Here is a 19,272-nt window from a genome sequence, read left to right as displayed (position 1 = left end):
GAGCGCCTAACCCAGGGAGGAGCGCCTAAACCAAGAGGGAGCACGTAAACCAGGGAGGAGCGCCTAAACCAAGAGGGAGCACGTAACCCAGGGAGGAGCACCTAACCCAGGGAGGAGCGCCTAACCCAGGGAGGAGCGCCTAACCCAGGGAGGAGCGCCTAAACCAAGAGGGAGCACGTAAACCAGGGAGGAGCGCCTAACCTAGGGAAGAGTGCCTAACCTGGGAGGAGAACATAACCCAGGAAGGAGCACCTCACCCGGGGGGAGCACCTAACCCAGCGGTGGAAGCAGACGCCTCTCACGGGTGCTACCCCAAACTCTGCAGAAATCATCTGAGCCCCTTTCTTCCTCGCCTTCTCATTCACCCCTTCTTCCTGACCCTTTTCTTAATCCAGCTTCTTTTTATCTCCTTTTCCTCTTTCTCTGTCTCTGTGGCCTAGTCCAAGGATTTCTAGTGAAATTCCGGGGCAGCTATCGGTCCACAGAAACAGAGCAGTGAAGTCCTCCAACAATGCAATGAGTTGCTGCAAATGAAGTGAAGCGCGTGGGTGGGAACAGGCAGGGGCGACCCAGGGAAGGACAGAAATGGGGTTGATAAAAGAAGAAGAAGGCCACGCGTGGTGGCTCATGCCTGTAATCCCAGCACTTTGGGAGGCTGAGATGGGCAGATCACTTGAGTACAGGAGTTTGAGACCAGCCTGGGCAACATGGCGAAACCTTGTCTTTACAAAAAATACATAAAATTAGCCAGGCATGGCGATGTGCACCTGTGGTTCTAGCTACTTGGAGGCCAAGGTGGAAGGATCGCTTGAGCCTGGGAGGCAAAGGCTGTAGTGAGCTGAAATCACATCACTATACTGTAGCCTGGGCAACAGAGCAAGACTCTGTCTCGAAAATTTGTTTTCAAATAATAATAATAATAGAAACTGAGTCTGAGTGTCCATAAGCACTGTGAAGTGGCATTGCACTTAGTCAAACAGGCATTCAACACATGAATTGAATTTCTTCTCCTCCCTAGGGCAGGGAGAGGGGACGCAGGGCCAGGCCATGCTGAACCCAGGCCATGAATGCCCCTGGGTACCTGGTGGCTCTGCATGGTTGTCTTGTAAACCATCTGAGCTGGCTCAAAGGAGCCTCTGCTAAGTGGGGTGACAAATGTCATTCTCCATTGAAAGAACAAGATCCTCTGCCTGACACCTAAAGAAGCTCCCTGGCGTCACGATTTCCCTGTAGCCACTAATCCAACTCTGGAGGCCACTAATCCAACTCTGGAGGCTGTGCTTCATTTCCTCCCTGGCCTCAGCTGTCATCCCCGCACTTCCACTCCCTTCCCCACCAAAACCCATAAGCTGAGCTCTTTAGAGCAAAGGGCTATTTTTTGCCCTTTCCCCCACGTCCAGTATGCCCATCCCCTGATGCATCAGCATCCCCCCAACCTTACTTAGAGGACATCGTGCACACTGCACAGGCCAGCAGCGCCTCACCGCCTGGCCTCCCACATCTGCTTCATGATGAGGCTACCAGCGTCCCAGAGAGTGGAACTCAGGTATGACATGATCAAGGGGCCTGACTCAGCTTTTTCTCAAAGAGTTCTCTTTGTATTGGTTTGCATATCTTGGACAGTCTTCACTGAAGGGTAAGGATGGGGAAGAAATTCAATTCATGTGTTAAATGCCTATTTGCCTAAGTGCAATGCCACTTCACAGTGCTTATTAAGGAAGAGAAATAAAAATTAATTTTAAAAAGTTAGGGTCACAAAAGAATATATACAAATGACCAAAAAGCATACTAAACAAGTTCTTGTTTTCATAATTCATCAGGGAAATGCAAGTCAACCACATTAACATACACCACACGTTCACCAGAAAGGCAACAAATAGACTAGGTCACACCAGGACTCAGACGTTGTCGTGGGGGAGTGAAAGGCTACAACCATTTCAACTATGACCCACTCATTTCACTCCTGGATATTTACCCAGGAGAAAGGAAAACATTCATACACAAAATTACTTGTGCAAAAATGTTCAAACAGCCAAAGTGTCCGTCAATAGGAGAATGAATGAAGAAACCACAGTATGTCCCCACAATAAAGGAATAAAAGGCAGCAAGCTAGGCCAGGGGTGCAGTGGCTCACGCCTGTAATCCCAGCACTTTGAGACCGAAGAGCTCGGATAATTTGAGGTCAGGAGTTCGAGACCAGCCTGATCAACATGGTGAAACATCGTCTCTACTAAAATTACAAAATTAGCCGGGTATGGTGGTGCATGCCTGTAGTCCCAGCCACTTGGAAGGCTGAGGCAGGAGAATCGCTTGAACCAAGGAGGCAGAGGTTACAGTGAGCCAAGATTGCACCATTGCACTTCAGCCTGGGCAACAAGAGCTAAACTCCATCTCAAAAAAAAAAAAAAAAAAAAAAAAAAAAACGAAAGAAAGAAAAAGAAAGGTGGCAAGCTATGGACATCTGCACCACTGTGGATGAAACCCAGAACTTCACTGAGTAAGACAGCGTGCTGCAGATTCCATCTACACAAAGTTCTAGAAAAGACAAAATAGTCTATGGTGGAAGAAAACAGGAACGGTGATGATGTTGCTTCTGCATGGTCAGAGATTGACTGGGGAGGGGCCCCCGGGAACTTTATGGAGTGATAACTTTATGGGGTGATGGGAATGTTCTAGATCTTGACAGAAGTTTGGGTTATAAAAGTGTTTGCATTTGTCAAATCATCAGCAAATATACACATGAAATTTGTGTTTCTTCATAAATTGTTCCTCCAATGAAAAATAAACCAAAAATGTTGGATTAAAAAAGTCATGGTCCTTCCCGGAAGCGGTGTAGGAGGGAAGACAGGCGAGTGTGCAGCTGATCCCATGTGATCGCAGCCTGTGGTGTTTGAGACACAGGTACAGTGAGGAAAGCACGTGCCCCTCACTCTACATTTGTGGACAAAATGTCAGGAATCCAAGGAACGCGCTTCTGAGAACTGGACATCTTGGGACAGCCCCTCGGTGTAATCCTCAAGGGCAGTAGCGTGGGCCGATCCACAGACCCTGCCACGCCCCCTCTCCCAGTGCTGCTGCCACCAGAAAAGACAACTATCAGAAACTTCCGAGCTGCAAAACCTCAGTGTTGCCAGGGCCAGTCGAGGTCATCTTGTCCCACTTCCCACCCAGTGCAGGAACGCCCGGACCTGGCAAAACCCTGACACAGGTCAACCAGATGTTTCGTGTCTTCTGGCCCGCAGCAAGTAGAAGTCCCTGCAATGCTTTCTGTCCAGCAACATTTAACTCGAGGCCATTAGGTTTAGCTATGAGCCCCAGTTTACAGGCAACCCAGCGGTTGTGCAGCACAGTTGGCCCAAAATAAGCCAATACCATGAAAAGAGGACTTCAGGGACACAACCACCAGTTAACGAGCATGTCCCCGGACTGGTTATTGGTTTGAATGAGGCTGCTAGAAAGAACACACAATTTGAACACAGACCAGGTTCTAAATTTGGCAAACTAGAAAGATGGAGATCGTTGTGTAAAGCAGGCTACCCAACAGGATACACATTCTGTCGCATTCTGAGACACGGTTTTTTTCAGGAGGATGTGCCCTGAGCTAGTCACAGTGATGATCTCTGAGCCGTAGAAACGTAGAGTTTTTACTCCTTCGTTTTCTGATCATCTCTATTTTCTAAGTTTCAACCATCCATATGCGCCACATCTGTCGTAGGTTGAACTGTGTCCCCCAAATTCATATGTTGATGTCCTAACTCCCAGGACCCCATAAGGTGACCCAATTGGGAAAGAGGGTTGTCGCAGGTGTAATTAGTCGAGTTAGGATGAGGTCATACAGTAGGGGGGGCCCCTAATCCGATATACCTGGTGTCTCTATAGAAAGAAGGAATGTGGACACAGACCCGCATGCAGGGAGATGCTGTGTGAAGAGGAAGGCAGAGACCAGGATGATGCTTCTGTGAGCCAAGGAAAGCCGAAGATCACCGGCCACCTCCAGGTGTCTGGCAGAGGCCTGGGCCCCGCCTCCCTCGGGGCCTCAGCAGGACCCAGCCCCACCCTCACCTTGGCCTACAACTTCCAGCCTCCAGACCCTGCGCGGTGCATTCTTGTTACTTAAGCACCCAGTCTGTGGTAATTTATGTTGACCCAGCAAATTAATACAAACTAACACTAATATCTATAATCATAAAAATTACTTGAATTTTAAAAATGAAGTGGCCTGAGTGGGGCCTGCATGGGGGGCCTGGAAGACAGAGAGCAAACCCTCCCCTGCCAGGGGCTCCTACCTCCCAGGACAGTGGCTGCCACACCAGTCACCAGAACCTTCTTCCTCCTACACTGGGAAGCTGTGGCCCGGCTCTCCCCACATGGCTTTCCCAGGTCAGTCTCCTGGGAGTTGCTTTTTTCTGGGAGCTGCGTGAGGAGCTGCAGTTCATGGAGGGCCCTGGGGTGTGGCAGGGACACGGAAGGGGCGCTCATGGGGCACTCCAGGTCCTGTGGGACACTGAGCCAGGGTGGCCCAATGTCCTCAAGGAGCCGCCAGCCTGGCCCAGGGAGCCTGAGTCTATTATTATAAAGCAAAGCCTCGCCCTCCCATGACGTGACCAGCCCGGGCGCAGAAACCTGAGCTGCTCTGGGCCCAGCAGATGGAAATAACCTCCAAGAATAACCGGCCCGCACCGCACGCCTCTCCTGCCACCACGGCCGGGCCTGCACTTCCTTCCTAAACTCCCCGGGACAGCAATCCCGCCTCACAGACTGAAATGCCATCAGCGGGAACAATGGGAGGAAGTGTGGCGCTTTCTCCACGCAGGGAGTGAAACGGGGACCCCGCTTATCAAAATGACAAGATTTATTCAGTTGCTACAAACTACCAAAGACTTCCTTTCCCAAAAGAAAGGCCGGTGGGGAAGGTCATGTCCTTCGGCCACCTCCATTGAGCCAAGAGCACCATCTGCTTTGCTTCAAGCACATCGCGGGCTGACTCCCCGTCCCCCAGCTCTGCCTGCCTGGAGGCAGGTTTGCAGTCTCTCAAAGCAGGGCTGTGCAGGAAGGAGCAGCCAGCTCTCAGTCCCCGAGCACGGGAGGCCAGCACCACTGGAGCCCAACACGCCTGGGAAGGGCAGGGAGAGAGGGAAAGGAGGGGAGGGAGGCCTGGCCAGGGAGGGGGAGTTCCGCAGCAGCCCTCACCTGAGGTCCTGGTGGCCTCTGGTATGAACCCCCAGCATGGAGCCAGCACCCTCAACCCAAGAGTCACCCCCTTCTGGATGGTTCTCTGTCTCTCTGGATTCCCTCCTCTCCCACCCATCCCCAGCAGCCACAGGAGTCTTCCTAAAGTCTCATTTTCCTCAAGTCCTCAACCTCCTCCTCCCCTTCCCTACATCTCACCCCTGAGTGAACGCAGACCCTCGGCCGGGCAAATGATGCCTTGGTCACCAGGCCCCAAGCAGGCCCTACATCCTGCCTTTCTTTCAGGCCACTCCCCTTACTTGGGGTTCCTTCCCCTTTCCTGTCCCCAAATGGCCAGGCAGAGCCACCCACCAAACCCTTCTAGGCCCAGTCCTGTCCTTCTCCAAGCGAGCCTCTGCTTCTTGGCTCTGCAGACGGCACTCTTCATTTTGTGATGTTTATCCTGTGTGCACCCAACAGAGTCCAGGTGGGCAGAGAGCATTCCTAGGCCCGGAGGGATTAAAGGAAACCATTCCCTAATCAGAACCAGCAACTCCACAGCACATGCAGCAGATCTGCAGGGGGCCCTTCATTCTGCATGGGAGACGTGGGTCCCAAGACAGCGTTCCCCAGGGTCACGGCACCACGTCTGTGCACCTGGCCCTGTGCCGCGCTCTGCATGCATCAGGCTGAGGAGCCAAGTGCCAAGCAGAAAGGTCACACTCTTCCTCACGGGATCCAAAAAAGGAGACGTGTCTGAGATTGCTCACCACCATCCAAGGAAGAGCTGAGGGTCCATCGAGTGCCCAGGAGACCAGCTGGTGTTCCTGGCACCAGCTTGTTAGTTGACAGAGGGAGACAGCTTCGGATAGCACCACTCATCCTCAGAGGGTGCCTGTCCTCAGCCTCAGAGACCTATTTATTTAGTTATTTAGTTATTTATGATTCTTTATTATTATTATCATTTTTTTTTTTTTGAGACGGAGTCTCGCTCTGTCGCCCAGGCTGGAGTGCAGTGGCGCGATCTCAGCTCACTGCAAGCTCCGCCTCCCGGGTTTACGCCATTCTCCTGCCTCAGCCTCCCGAGTAGCTGGGACTACAGGCGTCCGCCACCTCGCCCGGCTAGTTTTTTTGTATTTTTTAGTAGAGACGGGGTTTCACCATGTTCGCCAGGATGGTCTCGATCTCCTGACCTCGTGATCCACCCATCTCGGCCTCCCAAATTATCATTATTTTTTTTAACAAAACCTCACTCTGTCATCCAGGCTGGAGTGCAAGTGGCATGATCTCAGCTCACTGCAGCCTTGACCTCCGGGGCCAGGTGATCCTTCCACCTCAGCCTCCCAAGTAGCTGGGACTACAGGCTTGTACTACCATACCTGACTAATTGTTTTTAGTTTTTTGTAGTGACAAGGGTCTCACCATATTGCCCAGGCTGGTCTCAAACTCCTGGGCTGAAGGGATCCGCCTGTTTCAACCTCCCAAAGTGCTGGAATTAGAGGCGTGAGCCACTGTGCTCAGTCAGAAGACATTTTTGAGCAGAACAGTCTATCAGAGGGAGTGGGGCATTTTTCAGGAGACAGATGAACCCACTTTTGAAGTGGGTCTCTACTCTGAAGGGGCTCCCTGAGTCTCCCGATCTAAAAAGCCGAGAACCAGACCCTAGACAGGGGGGATGAATCACTGGCATGAATGCCTCAGTTCTTTCCATTTGTATCCATGGGACACTTAACTAATAATCAAGGCACAGTTTCCATCTAAATATGGACACAGCTTCAGAATCCTTCTTAACACCACAGCTCAGCCAGAGTGGGTGCAAAAGCTTAAGTCCATCTACTCTACAGGCCCTTGATGAAGAGGATTCTCTCCTGTCTACCGAGTGAAGCAACACCCACACAAACAGCCAGCTGATCCCCTCTCGGGAGTCTCCCTGAGCATGACACTCTCAAGACCTCGCTTGGTGTAACATCCAGCCCTCTCTGAGTTGCTCTCCCACGCCTGGCAGCACTGGGCAGTGGACTTGAGTGGGAGAACAACACACCCCAGTTGGCCAACCTCCTCTAGACAAGCCTGGCAAGCTCCCTTGGCACCTGGATGACTCAGAGGCACTTCCAGCGATTCTCTGTGTGCCAATCAACCAATCCACATTTAATTGGGCACCTTTTATGGGCATCCTTAAGCCTGAGAGGAGACTCGGGTCCTGTGGAACACCTGATGAGACTCTAAAATGCTGCACTCATGTTAAAAGTGCCTTAAGAAATAGGACATTTATTATATCATGTAACTAGAAGCGAACAAATCAGGGCTGGTTAGGACAGTGCTTGGTCAAAGAGGAAGGCCTAGATGCTCCTCACTTCTTCCTCCACCCTCTTGTCCCATTATCAGCCTTGGCCTCTGGTCCTGGAAGGGCTGTGTCTGCTCTAGGCAGCATTCATGTGAGAGCCGTGGCGTTTGATGAAAAAGAGGGCTCCCTACCAAATCAGAAGAAGAGCCCTCCTTCCCAGAAATGCCCAGCAAACTTCCCTTTGGATCCCATGGTCTGCACCATGTTGAGCCAAAGCCGAAACTAATCACTCTAGAGGGAAGGAGACTGCCATGATTCACTCAAATCCGCAGGAGGCTTCTAGAAGAAAGCAGCCACAGAGTCCCCGCTGTCAACAGGCAACGGCGCACACAAATTTTGCCTACAATTTTGGGGATTCATATACCTGCTAAAGTCTCTCCACAGACCACCCATTAAAATCCCCTGAGGGCCTGTGGGGCAGGCATTGTTAACATGATGAACTTAGCCCATGGAGAAGCTGCATCCAGCTGGGCGCGGTGGCTCAAGTTTGTAATCCCAGCACTTTGGGAGGCCGAGACGGGCGGATCACGAGGTCAGGAGATCGAGACCATCCTGGCTAACATGGTGAAACCCTGTCTCTACTAAAAAATACAAAAAACTAGCCGGGCGTGGTGGCGGGCGCCTGTAGTCCCAGCTACTCGGGAGGCTGAGGCAGGAGAATGGCGTGAACCCGGGAGGCGGAGCTTGCAGTGAGCTGAGATCCGGCCACTGCACTCCAGCCTGGGCGACAGAGCGAGACTCCGTCTCAAAAAAAAAAAAAAAAAAAAAAGAACCTACATCCACCTAGGGAAAGACATCACACAGGTGCCGGTCGATTCTCTAGAAGCTGACCCGCTAAACATGATCACGGTGTAAAAGCACAAAGAGCCAGCCCACCACTGCCATGCAGATCAGGCGGAGGTATGAGGCCTGGAAGATGCGGAAAAACTGAGTTGACTGAAAGGATGGGCACGATTCCAGGAGGAGGAAAGGCAGGCGGAGCTGGGACCAACAGGCACTCCACACCCGGAAAAAGCCCAAAGGTTTTCACATGACAGAAGAGTTTGCAGCTGCGGTCACAGCTAAGCCATGGCAGGCTGGCTGCAGTGTTTGTATTGAGTCCTTTTGATGACAGCATGAATTCTGAGAACAAAGCTTCCAGGCTGTGGATGTGTAACTGGAACCCAGAGACAAAAATAGCTTCTCTTCTCATGCATATGTGAGGTCTGATCTGTAACTTTGAGAAAGAGTTTTTGCCATTTATAAAACTTAGAAGATTCCTCAACAACCGCAAATCCCATGAATGACTGAACATTTTTATTTGGCTGGATCCATCAGATTTAATATTCTTTCAGCTATTTGGTAGCTGCCTAACTTTTCCTTCTCATTGAAAAATCCAGTGACTTTTGAAGCTGTTTTTGAGATATAAGAATAATAGAGAGTGATTTAGCAGATTAAAAGATTAGAGTTCTTATAATAACATTAAAGAGAGTATCAGGGAACCAAGTAGTCTGGAGAGAATAAAGCTTTCCTCAAAGAGACGACTCTACATGCTCAGCTGATATTTCTAAATTGAGTCAGGAAATGTTCCAGGGAGGACACAGCTAGCTTGTGCCTTGATTCAGTGCCTGATTTAGATTTGTGTACCCTCGTATAGGTCAGTACAAAATGAATCACGAGGAGTCATGTATTCATAACTAGTGATACAGAGAAATTAAGATAATTTAGTTACATGTCTTTTAATATACTTATTAATAAAACGACACACATAGTTGTATCTAAGTTCCTCTACCTACATCAAATAAATTGCATTAACTGATAGCTTCATCTAATCTTTAACCACATATTTTAAAAATACCTGTCATTAATTATTTCAATAAATTGTATTGCACTTAACATTATTTTATATACACCCTCATTTTAATCACCATGTAATATGTTATAGAATTAGGATTCTTATGACAAAGTAACCATTTCTGTATTATGGGGTGCTAACCTATTTTTATTCTCATAATTCTAACTACATGTCTCATTATAAGTATAGCTTTCTCTTAATTTGAATTATTTCATTCTCAGGAAGAGAATGATGGGATCAAAGTGTGGCATATTATGGCTTTGGATGAGAATTACCAAATGGTCTTCCAAAGTAATCAGACACATTTGCACTATCGTCAGGAACTCCTACTGTCAGGATACTCCTGCTTAACCACCAGAGCCAGCGTCAGTCTTTACAATGTTTCTCAATTCTCGATTTCTCAAGCGTTGTCAAAATGGTGTTGGATACTTGCATTTCTTTGTGCTTCGTCACTAGTTAGTAACGGTTTTCTTCCCCTAATATTCATTGAATTCATTCATTTCCTTTTTTCCCATTTCTGTGAACTGTGAACCCTTCGCCATTTGTCTTTTAGGGACTTTTATGTGCTTGGAGATTTGTAAGAACCCTTTCTATACTTTTCACATTGAGTCTCTGTCCCTTCTCACAATGATGTCCACTGTTACCATATTATTATTATCCACCACTCATTATGACCACATGCCAAGCTCTGTGCCAAGTAACTTCATACCACAACCCTGTAAGGAAGTACTGTCACCCCCATTTTACAGTAGAGAACATAGAGGCTCACCACTCACACATTTTGCTGGCATCACAAGGCTAATGGCCTTGGACCTGACTCGATGGCTCCTCCCACCCTCCAGTCCCACTCCACAACCGCCCCAGCATTGTCTGTATGGCTGCTGTCTACGCTGATGCATTCTGTGTCCTGGGGTTTTATGACATGGTGGGTTTTCAATCTATGTAACCATATATGTTCATATTGTTTTAAGTTTTCTCTTTCTCTGCAACCATAATTACCACTAAGTATATATTTGTTGACTTTTCTTAGTGTGGCATTTTCATGAGCCCTATTGGTTCCTATTCTTTTTTTATAGAGCGATTTTGACGTTCTTGGCGTCACTCAAAGTAGACCGTCACCTCAGACATGGAGACCCTTTTGTCACAGGCAGAATTTTGCTGTATGGGGATTTTTTCATCAATCTATCTATCGTCATTTTTAAATTTAAGCAATATGATTTTCCACGTGGGAGAAGAAAAATGAGGCTTTAAACAGTGGTGCTTTGGTCAAAAGAGTCTAAGTGAGGCAAATGTGAGGGGACCTGGGCTGCTTCTCCCTGCCTATAGTGCTAGGTGGCTGCTGCCAACGCCAGACAGAAAGCCCTGCCTTGGAAGCTGATGCTCTTGGGGGTCGGTCCTCCAATATTGCCGTTCATAGGAATGAGACACTCTTGCCCTCTTGTGCTCCAGGATTTTGTCTGCTGTTTACCTCCTGTCAAATTCGGCCACTACCCTGAGACAGTGACTGGGGTTTGTCCTGCCCATTGGAACTGTGCCATCTCATCCCTACTGGGCCACTGGCTCCATCCACTCTTGCCACATGAACCCCATCCTGGTGTCCTGCGCCCCTCTTAGCTGCCCGCCAAGCCTCTCTTTTAGCTACATTCTGTAGCCCTAGGCCTGGCAACCCAACCAACCACGAGCGATGAGAGCCATGGCTCTTGGCTGCCATGTCTCCGAGGTGACCAAGAGTACTGTTGCTGTGGAATGCAGACTGTTGGATTTTCAACCTCGCTGCTGCTCCCACTGCTGCAGCTGTTATCATTTGAACAATTCTAATGAGGGAGGTGCTCATTAAAAAGTCGGTTCTTTCAGTCAGCCAACAGGTGAGAAAAAAAAAAAAAGTCAGTTCCTACAATTATCCTAAATAAGACACCAGATTCCGAACAGCTGGTTCGAAGAAGGAGGTGACCGAGGATGCTGACACTCCTCAGGTCCCCCTTGCCCCGCATGATGCTGCCTCTGGAGACTTCTGGCCACTCCCTGCGGTCTTCGGGAGCCCAGCACACACAGTGCCCGCGCTCTCATATCCTGCTTCAACTTCTTGGACCCCAAGCCTGAGCCTGCCTTTTATTTCAGACTTCGCCACTTTTCAGGAGCTCTCGCATCTGCTGATTTACAGGCCTTGTGCGCTCTTTTCTTTTATTGCTGCCGGCATTTCCCTGGCCATCCACGTTGGTCATTTCCACTGCAAGTCTATTTATTTCCCAGTGGTGCACATACGTGTCCAGCTCCAGGCAATTTCACTTTGTCTGCCTACCTGGTTCTGCAGTCTCTGACTGGCACAGCCAGCCCCTCCTGGGGACCTCATATGAATGTTCTTTTTCTGGCCTGCAGTTTATTCTGTGGCTGTTAAGATCTCCAGCACATCCAATATATGACAGTCATCATCTATGATATTTATCATAATGAGTGAAACTGGCAAGGGCTTCCTAGGGCTGCCTTTACAATGTACTATAAGCTGGAGGGCTTAAAACAATAGACAATTATTCTCTCACCATTTAGGGGCTACAGGTCTGAAATCAAGGTGTTGACAGAGCCATACTCTCTCCAAAGTCTTTAGGGGATGGCCCCTCCTCGCCTCTTCCAGTTCCTGGTAACCCCGGTGTTCCTTGGCCTGTGGTAGCGTCGCTCCAGCTTCTGCCTCCTTCATCACGTGGCCTTCTCCCATGTGTCCCTGTCTTCTCTTCTTAAAAGGACATCAATCCTATTACATTAAGGCTCACACTAGTGACCTCATCGTGACTTGATTCCATCTGCAAAAACTCTATTCCCAAATAAGGTCACATTCACAGGTAGCTGGGGTTAGGACTCCCTATCTTTTGTGGGAACACAGTTCAGCCCATCCTACAGACAAAGGTGGTCCTTGGCCTCCTTTCCCGTCACCCCACCTGACATCTCCCTCCCCAGCTTCCTGGAACCCTTCCTTTCTCTGACTCCTTTCCCTGCTCCCAATCCTATTTAAAATCTACCCCAGTATGAGGCCAGGGAAGAACCAGTACCAGCTCCTGTTGGGGTGGAATGAAACGCTACTGATGGAGCTGCAGGCATCAGTGGAGAAGGCTGGAGGGGGAGGTAGGCGTTTGGGGGGACCTGGAGACCATTTTGGGGAGGCATTTTCTTGGTTTGCTGACACAAAGGCCGGCTTCTACCGGGAAGCCCAAAGACCTCCAGGATCTGGGCTGGGGTTGCCCCTCCTTGCGTGATCAGCTCCCAAGGCAGCATCATCTCCCCTCCCGACAGTGGCTCACCCCTCCAGGGGGAATCGATCATCAGGGGTAGAAGATATCTGAGCAGGAAATGACCCCAGACTTGGGGAGCACAGGTGATGGGGAGGTCAAAGGTCACTGAAGGACCAGTGGCAGGCCCAGATGGCGTCGCCCCCATGCTCCCAGAGGAACACACTGGGGCTGCAGTGCAGACAGGAAGTGAGAGGGTCCTAGCCAGGAGGACGACAGAGGATGCTCCTGCGCTTCGGGTCCCCCCAGCACCACGGCTGAAGTGACTGATGCATCCATCAGGGGTGGCCGGGGGCGGCCTTGAAATCCTCCCCCGACAGTGCTCAGGGTAGCACCTGCGGTCAAAAGACGATGCAGGAATGAAATCTGTGCCATCCCTTCTCTGGACCTGGAAGGATAAACATCCGCACATTCTCAACAGAGCTGCCTTTGACCTCCATGGCCGACCTGACTGACAGATCTCCTGTCCTTCCCACTTCCGGTGACTGGGGTGAGAATGACTCCGAGAAGCGCCTGAACCACACTACTCTGGGCATGTGGAAACCTTCCTGAGCCTCCTGCAGATGGGGTCAGTGAGGCCGGCCAAGGGTAGGCTGGATGGCATCATTCCATGGCCTTTGTCCTCTCCTTACAGTTAAAATAAAATTCTGTTGGTTTGAAGTCTTGGCTTGAAAGGCTACTGGCCAGAGGAGGAAGTTGGGAGCTCTCACAGGACCATTTGGGAAGTATTTATCATTGGAGGATGTCATCATACCTGCAATATTTTGGAATATGCCATCTCTCTCCAAATTACATGTGCATCCTGTCTTTAAAAATATGTTGCATCAGGCCAGGTGCAGTGGCTCATGGCTGTAATCCCAGCACTTTGGGAGGCCAAGGTGAGTGGATAACCTAAGGTCAGGAGTCCAAGACCAGCCTGGCTAACATGGTGAAAACCCGTCTCTATAAAAATACAAAAATTAGCGAGGCATGATGGTGGGTGCCTGTAATCCTAGCTACTCAGGAGGCTGAGGCAGGAGAATCGCTTGAACCTGGGAGGCAGAAGTTGCAGTGAGCCAGGAGGCAGAATTTGCAGTGAGCCGAGATTGCACCACTGCACTCCAGGCTGGGCAACAGAGCAAGACTCCCCCTCAAAAAAAAAAAAAAAAATGCTGCATCAAAATTCAAAGTTTTGATGCCTCCTTCAGAATTTTACTTTCTAAAAAGAATCACTGTTTGTCTTTAAATAACTATCTTCCAGCACATCTGTAAAGTGTATTGATAGCTGCTGGTTACTACACAAGTTGCACAGAGTAAGCAACACCTGCATAGGAGGCCATCGGGTGTATACAGAAATAACATCGCTTGCCATATCGAGGAAATTGTTTGCTCTTCTGTATTAATCACGCACCATTTATCAGACATAGAAAGAAACATGTGATGACTAAAAATAAAGCTGTGCCTAGGCATAGTCTACGTGCAGCCTCCTGGACCTGCCGCCAGCCCCAGCTCCTCCAAATGCCTGCCCCTGCTGGCACTACCCCTCCAGGCAGAGCTCCTGGAGCAAACTCAGCAACTGCCTGGTTGACTTGCGTCCCCAAAGCCAGGTGGGAAATAGAGCAGCCCACTGCATATTCAGACCCCCTGCTTGAACATATGTTTGGAAAAAAGGCAGGGAAAGTTTCCCCGCGTTTGGTGTTTGGGTTTCTTCAGGTTCCAGCCTGGGGCCGGCTGATTGCTCCCCACCTCCTCTGTGGGGCAAGACGGCCTCTTTCCTTGTGGGCCCAGCCGCCCACCTCCCATCCCAAGGTCGGGCCTGGAGTTCCATAGAGAATTCAGAAGCTTTCTCCATCTGTAATACACTCAGGGCCCAGAAATCACTCTGGTCATTTAGAATTTCCAAGCTCATTCCCACCTGCATTGGCGTGTCCATCAAAGGACAGCGTGGGAAGCGGCTGCCCGTGCAGAAGGGGAGGGCAAGAGACTTCCTGGGGGACAACACCTGTAAGAGACGAAGGGGAGGATCGGGCAAGGAAAGCCTAAAAGTGCGGTGCAGATCCGACCAAGCCTCGGCCAACCCAGTGAGGGGACCTGGAGCAAGATGGCCCATCGGAGGAATCCAGGGATGAGCTGGGGCATCCAGGTCCCCAGACCTCGTGGCTCCACTGAGCTCCATCTGACAGGGGCAGCCCAGGAAGAGTGTGGCCATGGCCTAGAGCTGAGCAGGTTGTAGAGGTGCCAGCAGCATTTTGAAGGATGACGGGGCCATCCCAGGGGCGCAGGTCCACAGTCGCCACAGCCAAGACACTTTGGTGGGGGTGTGCTTGTGTTTTGTTTTGCTGCTTTTTAAGCTTCTTTCTAAAAAGGAACCATCTTCTGCCCTCCTTGCCTTTGGCCATTAATGGGAGCCAATGCAACCCAGGTGTCCCTCCTCGGCCGCATCCAGTCGGTGCCACTTCTGCTTCAAAGTACAGACAGGATCAAACTACGTTGAAAATTAGGCTCAAAGCCAGGTGTGGTGGCTCATGCCTGTAATCCCAGCACTTCGGGAGGCCAAGGCGGGTGGATTGCCTGAGCTTAAGAGTTCGAGACCAGCCTGGCCAACATGGCGAAACCCTGTCTATATTAAAAATACAAAAACTTAGCCAGGCGTGGTGGCGGGTGCCTGTAATCTCAGCTACTCGGGAGGCTGAGGCACGAAAATTGCTTGAACCCAGGAGGAAGAGGTTTCAGTGAGCCGAGAATGCGCCACTACACTCCAGCCTGGGCGACTGAGTGAGACTCTGTCTCAAAAAAATAAAAAAGAAAGAAAGAAAAGTAAGTTCAACTTCTAATTGCATCCAGGGAGAGAATCCCAGTCAGCTTCAGAGGTGATGGGCTCCTCCCCAGTGGACAAAAGCCCCTACGTCAGCCCAGACGATAGAAAGGAGAGGAGAGCAGGAACTCTGGGAATCTTTCTTAGTGTGCAAAAGGGGCCACCTCCATGCAATTCAGGCATGGGCGCCAGGCCACGTCCACAAAGCCTTGGCTTCCTGTGAAGACTAGAAGCCCTGGCCTCGCTGGGGCCACTGAGCCAGACTCATGGCCCTTGCCCCATTCCCCTCCAGCAGCCCTGTGGCTCCACCTCCAGCCCCCCATTGTTGAGCCACAAGGACAGGGATCCACACCATGAATCGGCTCAAGGGCTTCTTGGCTGCACAGGCCGAACCCTCAGGTCTGAACATCCCTGAAAATAAGGGCTGGCAGAGAGAAACCCTGACATGGACACAGAAAGGAAAAGCACAGCCCAGGAGCCCTGGTCACATCAAAGCTTCTTTTTCTGGGGACGCCGAGGAACAGAGTACAAGCAAACGGTGCCCTTCACCTTCAGAAATACCCTGATATGCCTACTTTCCAGTTCAGATGACACAGCAGGAAACTTTGGTTTCTTCCCATTGGAAGGCTCCTCCCGGCCTCACACCCGCCCTCCAGTTCCCGCTCCCTCAGTGCTAGGTGGTCCAGAGGCTCCGGGGGTTCGGCTCAGACATAACCAGAGTTCCTCTGACACCCCAGGCAAGCACTCTGTCATTATCTTCCAGACTGTTCTCACAGATGCCCCGCGAAGGAGCACAAAAGCAGCCGCCAGAGGTCTGGAGCCCCGCCGAGAGGACCGGGCCCCTGGGACAGAGGGACAGAGGGGGGTTGTGACCAGGTGGCCCCGAAGCTGCCCAGGACTCACTGGCTCCTGCCGCTCCGTCCACACAGCAGACAGAGAAGCTTCCAGTCCGCAAAGGCCTGGGAATGCTGCAGCGCCAGCGCTCGGAATATTTTGATTTTCTGAATGTTAACACACTGGAAGCTCCTAAGGCAGCCAAGAGGCCATGAGCTCAAAAGCTTTGTGAGAGCTTTTCTCTGAGGGCTCGTGAATGTGGTCATTTAATGACATAGTCCCTAATCCGAATCCTTAACTGGAGCTTTAAATAGGACTGATAAGTGCTCCACAGGCTTTGGGGAAGCGGATCGGGTCCGTGTGCCCTCCTCGTCCAGGGGCGCTGTTTGCAAAGACCGCAGGTGGGGCTGGGGCGCAGGAGGAGGAGACCCACAGGCCAGGGCTGGGCAATGCGGATCTTGGCATTAAAAGCACAGGCCTAGTGGGATGACTCCGTGTCCAGAGAGCGGCTTAATGGAGTGGTAAGAGGCACATTCCGATTGCCTCGCTCCCTGGGGCTGCCTCCAGCACTACCATTAACTTGGATAAATCCCATAAATTCACCCGACCATGAGCACACGCGCTGCCCAACCCACCCAGCCACCCCACCCGAAGGCCAAAAATACGCGGCAGCACTTGCCTGATGACTCACATCCTCTGCCTGGGCCCCGCCCCTCCTGCCTATAGTCCTGTTTCGTGCGACCTTCAGGGAATATATAGAGTTGGGGGAGATTTCTCGGGATATTTTTGGGAGACAGCTGTTTGTGATTCAACTTGACAGTTATGCGTGGCTATAGCAAAAATGGGGCTGGGCGCGGGAAATAGAGCTGGTGAACGTGGACAGGGAACCTGTGGACATGGAATTCCCAGTATAATGTTGCCTTATACACACTTACTAAGCGCATGGACGGGTGAATGAATAAGTGAGGGACTGACTTCTCTATCTGCCTTGGAGGGTGCAATTGAGGTCAACCAAATCCTACTTAGAAATTTCAGACATGAAATATCGGATCCTAAATGAAGAATTCCTCTTCCCCAGTGCTCACCGCACCGCACCGCACGGCACGTGGTGGCCAGGGGAGGACGATTCTCCCCTGTAATCTGTTTCATCCCCAAACCTTGGTGAGATGTAAACCTGCTCCTCCAGGCCTCGACTTCCACAGTGGGGCCAAAATGTGTTCCCTGAGACTGTGTCCCCACTCGATCCTGAAATGTCTGTTGGTTTCACGGGGGGAAATGAAGGAGGGGGGGATCTTGTTCAAACAAGATTGGGAAAAACTATATACTCCGTTTCCCTCTTGGATTTTATAACATTCATTAACACTGAAAACTAAAAAGTCCTGCAGTGAAGAAACCTGGTTTGTTTGTTTGTTTTTTATTTAACCCAACATGTTCAAAATTCACTTGTCCAAGAAGAACATGTTTTTGCAAAGTGTCGGTGTGGTAGAGAGAACAATGTCCCCTCCTCCACCAAAGACGTCCACGTCCTAATCCCCAGAACCTGTGAATATGTTACCTTACTTGGCAAAAGGAATTTTGTTGGCTTGATTCCGTTAAGGATTTGGGGATAGAGGGATTGTCCTAGATGATTCCGATGGGCCTAATCTACTCACAAGGATCTTTAAGAGAGAGGCGTGAAGATTAAAGTCAAAAAAGACAGGACGATGACTACAGGATGAGTTTTGAAGGTGGAGAAAGAGGCCACAAGTCAAAGAATGTGGGTGGCCTCCAGAAGCTGGAGAAATCAGGGAAATGGGTTCTCCTTTGGCATCTCTGTGAGGAACACAGCCCTGCTGACACCTTGATTTTAGGACCTGTTTTAGAGTTCTGGCCTCCAGAACGCTAAGAAAACCCATTTGTGTTGGTCTGAGCTGCTACGTTTGTGGCGATTTGTTACGGCAGCCATAGGAAATACGTATTGATTACTAGAATTTGGGAAGTGAGGACACCCCTGCTTAATGATCACACACCGTGAATATGTGTCCTAAGCAGCCCATCTGCTTCTCAGCTTCAGGCCCTCCTGGTGTTGGTGTTTGTGGATACGGTAAAAGCTGTTGAAGGATCGCATCCTTGAATAAACCAGTGTCTATTATTACCTCTTTTTCTCAAACGCTCGTCCCATAGAGCTGAGACTAAGGGGCTGAGCTCTTGTTTTCATGGCTGGCCCAAAACAAAACTATGAAAAGTCTCCTCCGAGGGGACACAGCTGGGAAGAGCACGTGCCAGTGTTCTGCCCAGGAGTGATGAATCTCTAAGAGGTAAGGGCCCTGCCGTGAACATCCTGGCCTTCTCATAGTTCAGGGGCAAATCTAATTAAAGAGACACTGTCACACTTCTCAGCCTTCTCCAGACAATCCTTTGGGAAACCAGTTCTGTGTCGGTGTTTGGGGCCAAGAATCAAAGTGACCAAGATTCTCAGAACAAGCCCCTGATGGCTGTTTTCATGTAAAGGTCAGAGAGGTTGAAAAATAAATGTAAGAAGCATAAAACCATCCTGCCAAAAGTTCTGCAAAGGAGACCTGCATCAGAAATGAAATTGCTGAGTCAGAATACCTCCACGTTCTTTATTCTTCACCTGTTGGGTCTTTAATACAGAAATTCAGCAGTTTGTTGAAACCCATAGTTCACTTGCTTTGGAAGCAGTTACAATGTACTGTTCTGCAGGGACCATCCACCCGAGTGACACAGTGCGCAGTGTCACACACTGGCCCCATTGTGCGCCTGCCCCCAAGTCTCTGGGCTCATTGTTCCCTTTGGAACACTCGCCCCAACCTCCCCCCATCCAAGGCCTGCCGTCTCCAACGCCTGTGCCTCCAACAGGCCGCCCCGGCTCAACCAGTAACAATCTTTGGTTCCCTGGAGCAGTGAGTCACCACAGGCCCTGGTCTCTCTGGGGGTGCCTCAGTTACATGCATGCCCTGCCTCCTTCCTCCGGTCCTATGTCCAGGGAGGGTTTGTCCTCATCAGGGTCCTTTGCATT

The 19,272-nt window shown here is 50.3% G+C and overlaps 1 long non-coding RNA gene across 1 annotated transcript; it reads right to left on the bottom strand.

Moving 5' to 3' along the window:
* Nucleotides 1-7,414: 7,414 nt before the first annotated feature.
* On the bottom strand, nucleotides 7,415-16,642 carry LOC106998128 (uncharacterized). The gene is made up of 5 exons (XR_001444465.3): nucleotides 15,995-16,642; nucleotides 14,351-14,606; nucleotides 10,124-12,960; nucleotides 8,297-8,904; nucleotides 7,415-7,980 (listed from the first exon to the last, which is right to left on the bottom strand). It is a non-coding gene; the product is annotated as an uncharacterized LOC106998128 (long non-coding RNA).
* Between the last annotated feature and the right edge of the window lie 2,630 nt (nucleotides 16,643-19,272).

This window comes from Macaca mulatta, chromosome 4 (assembly GCF_049350105.2).
Source record: "Macaca mulatta isolate MMU2019108-1 chromosome 4, T2T-MMU8v2.0, whole genome shotgun sequence".
NCBI classification, from domain to species: Eukaryota; Metazoa; Chordata; class Mammalia; order Primates; family Cercopithecidae; genus Macaca; species Macaca mulatta.
This window is presented reverse-complemented; position numbering and strand designations above follow the sequence as displayed.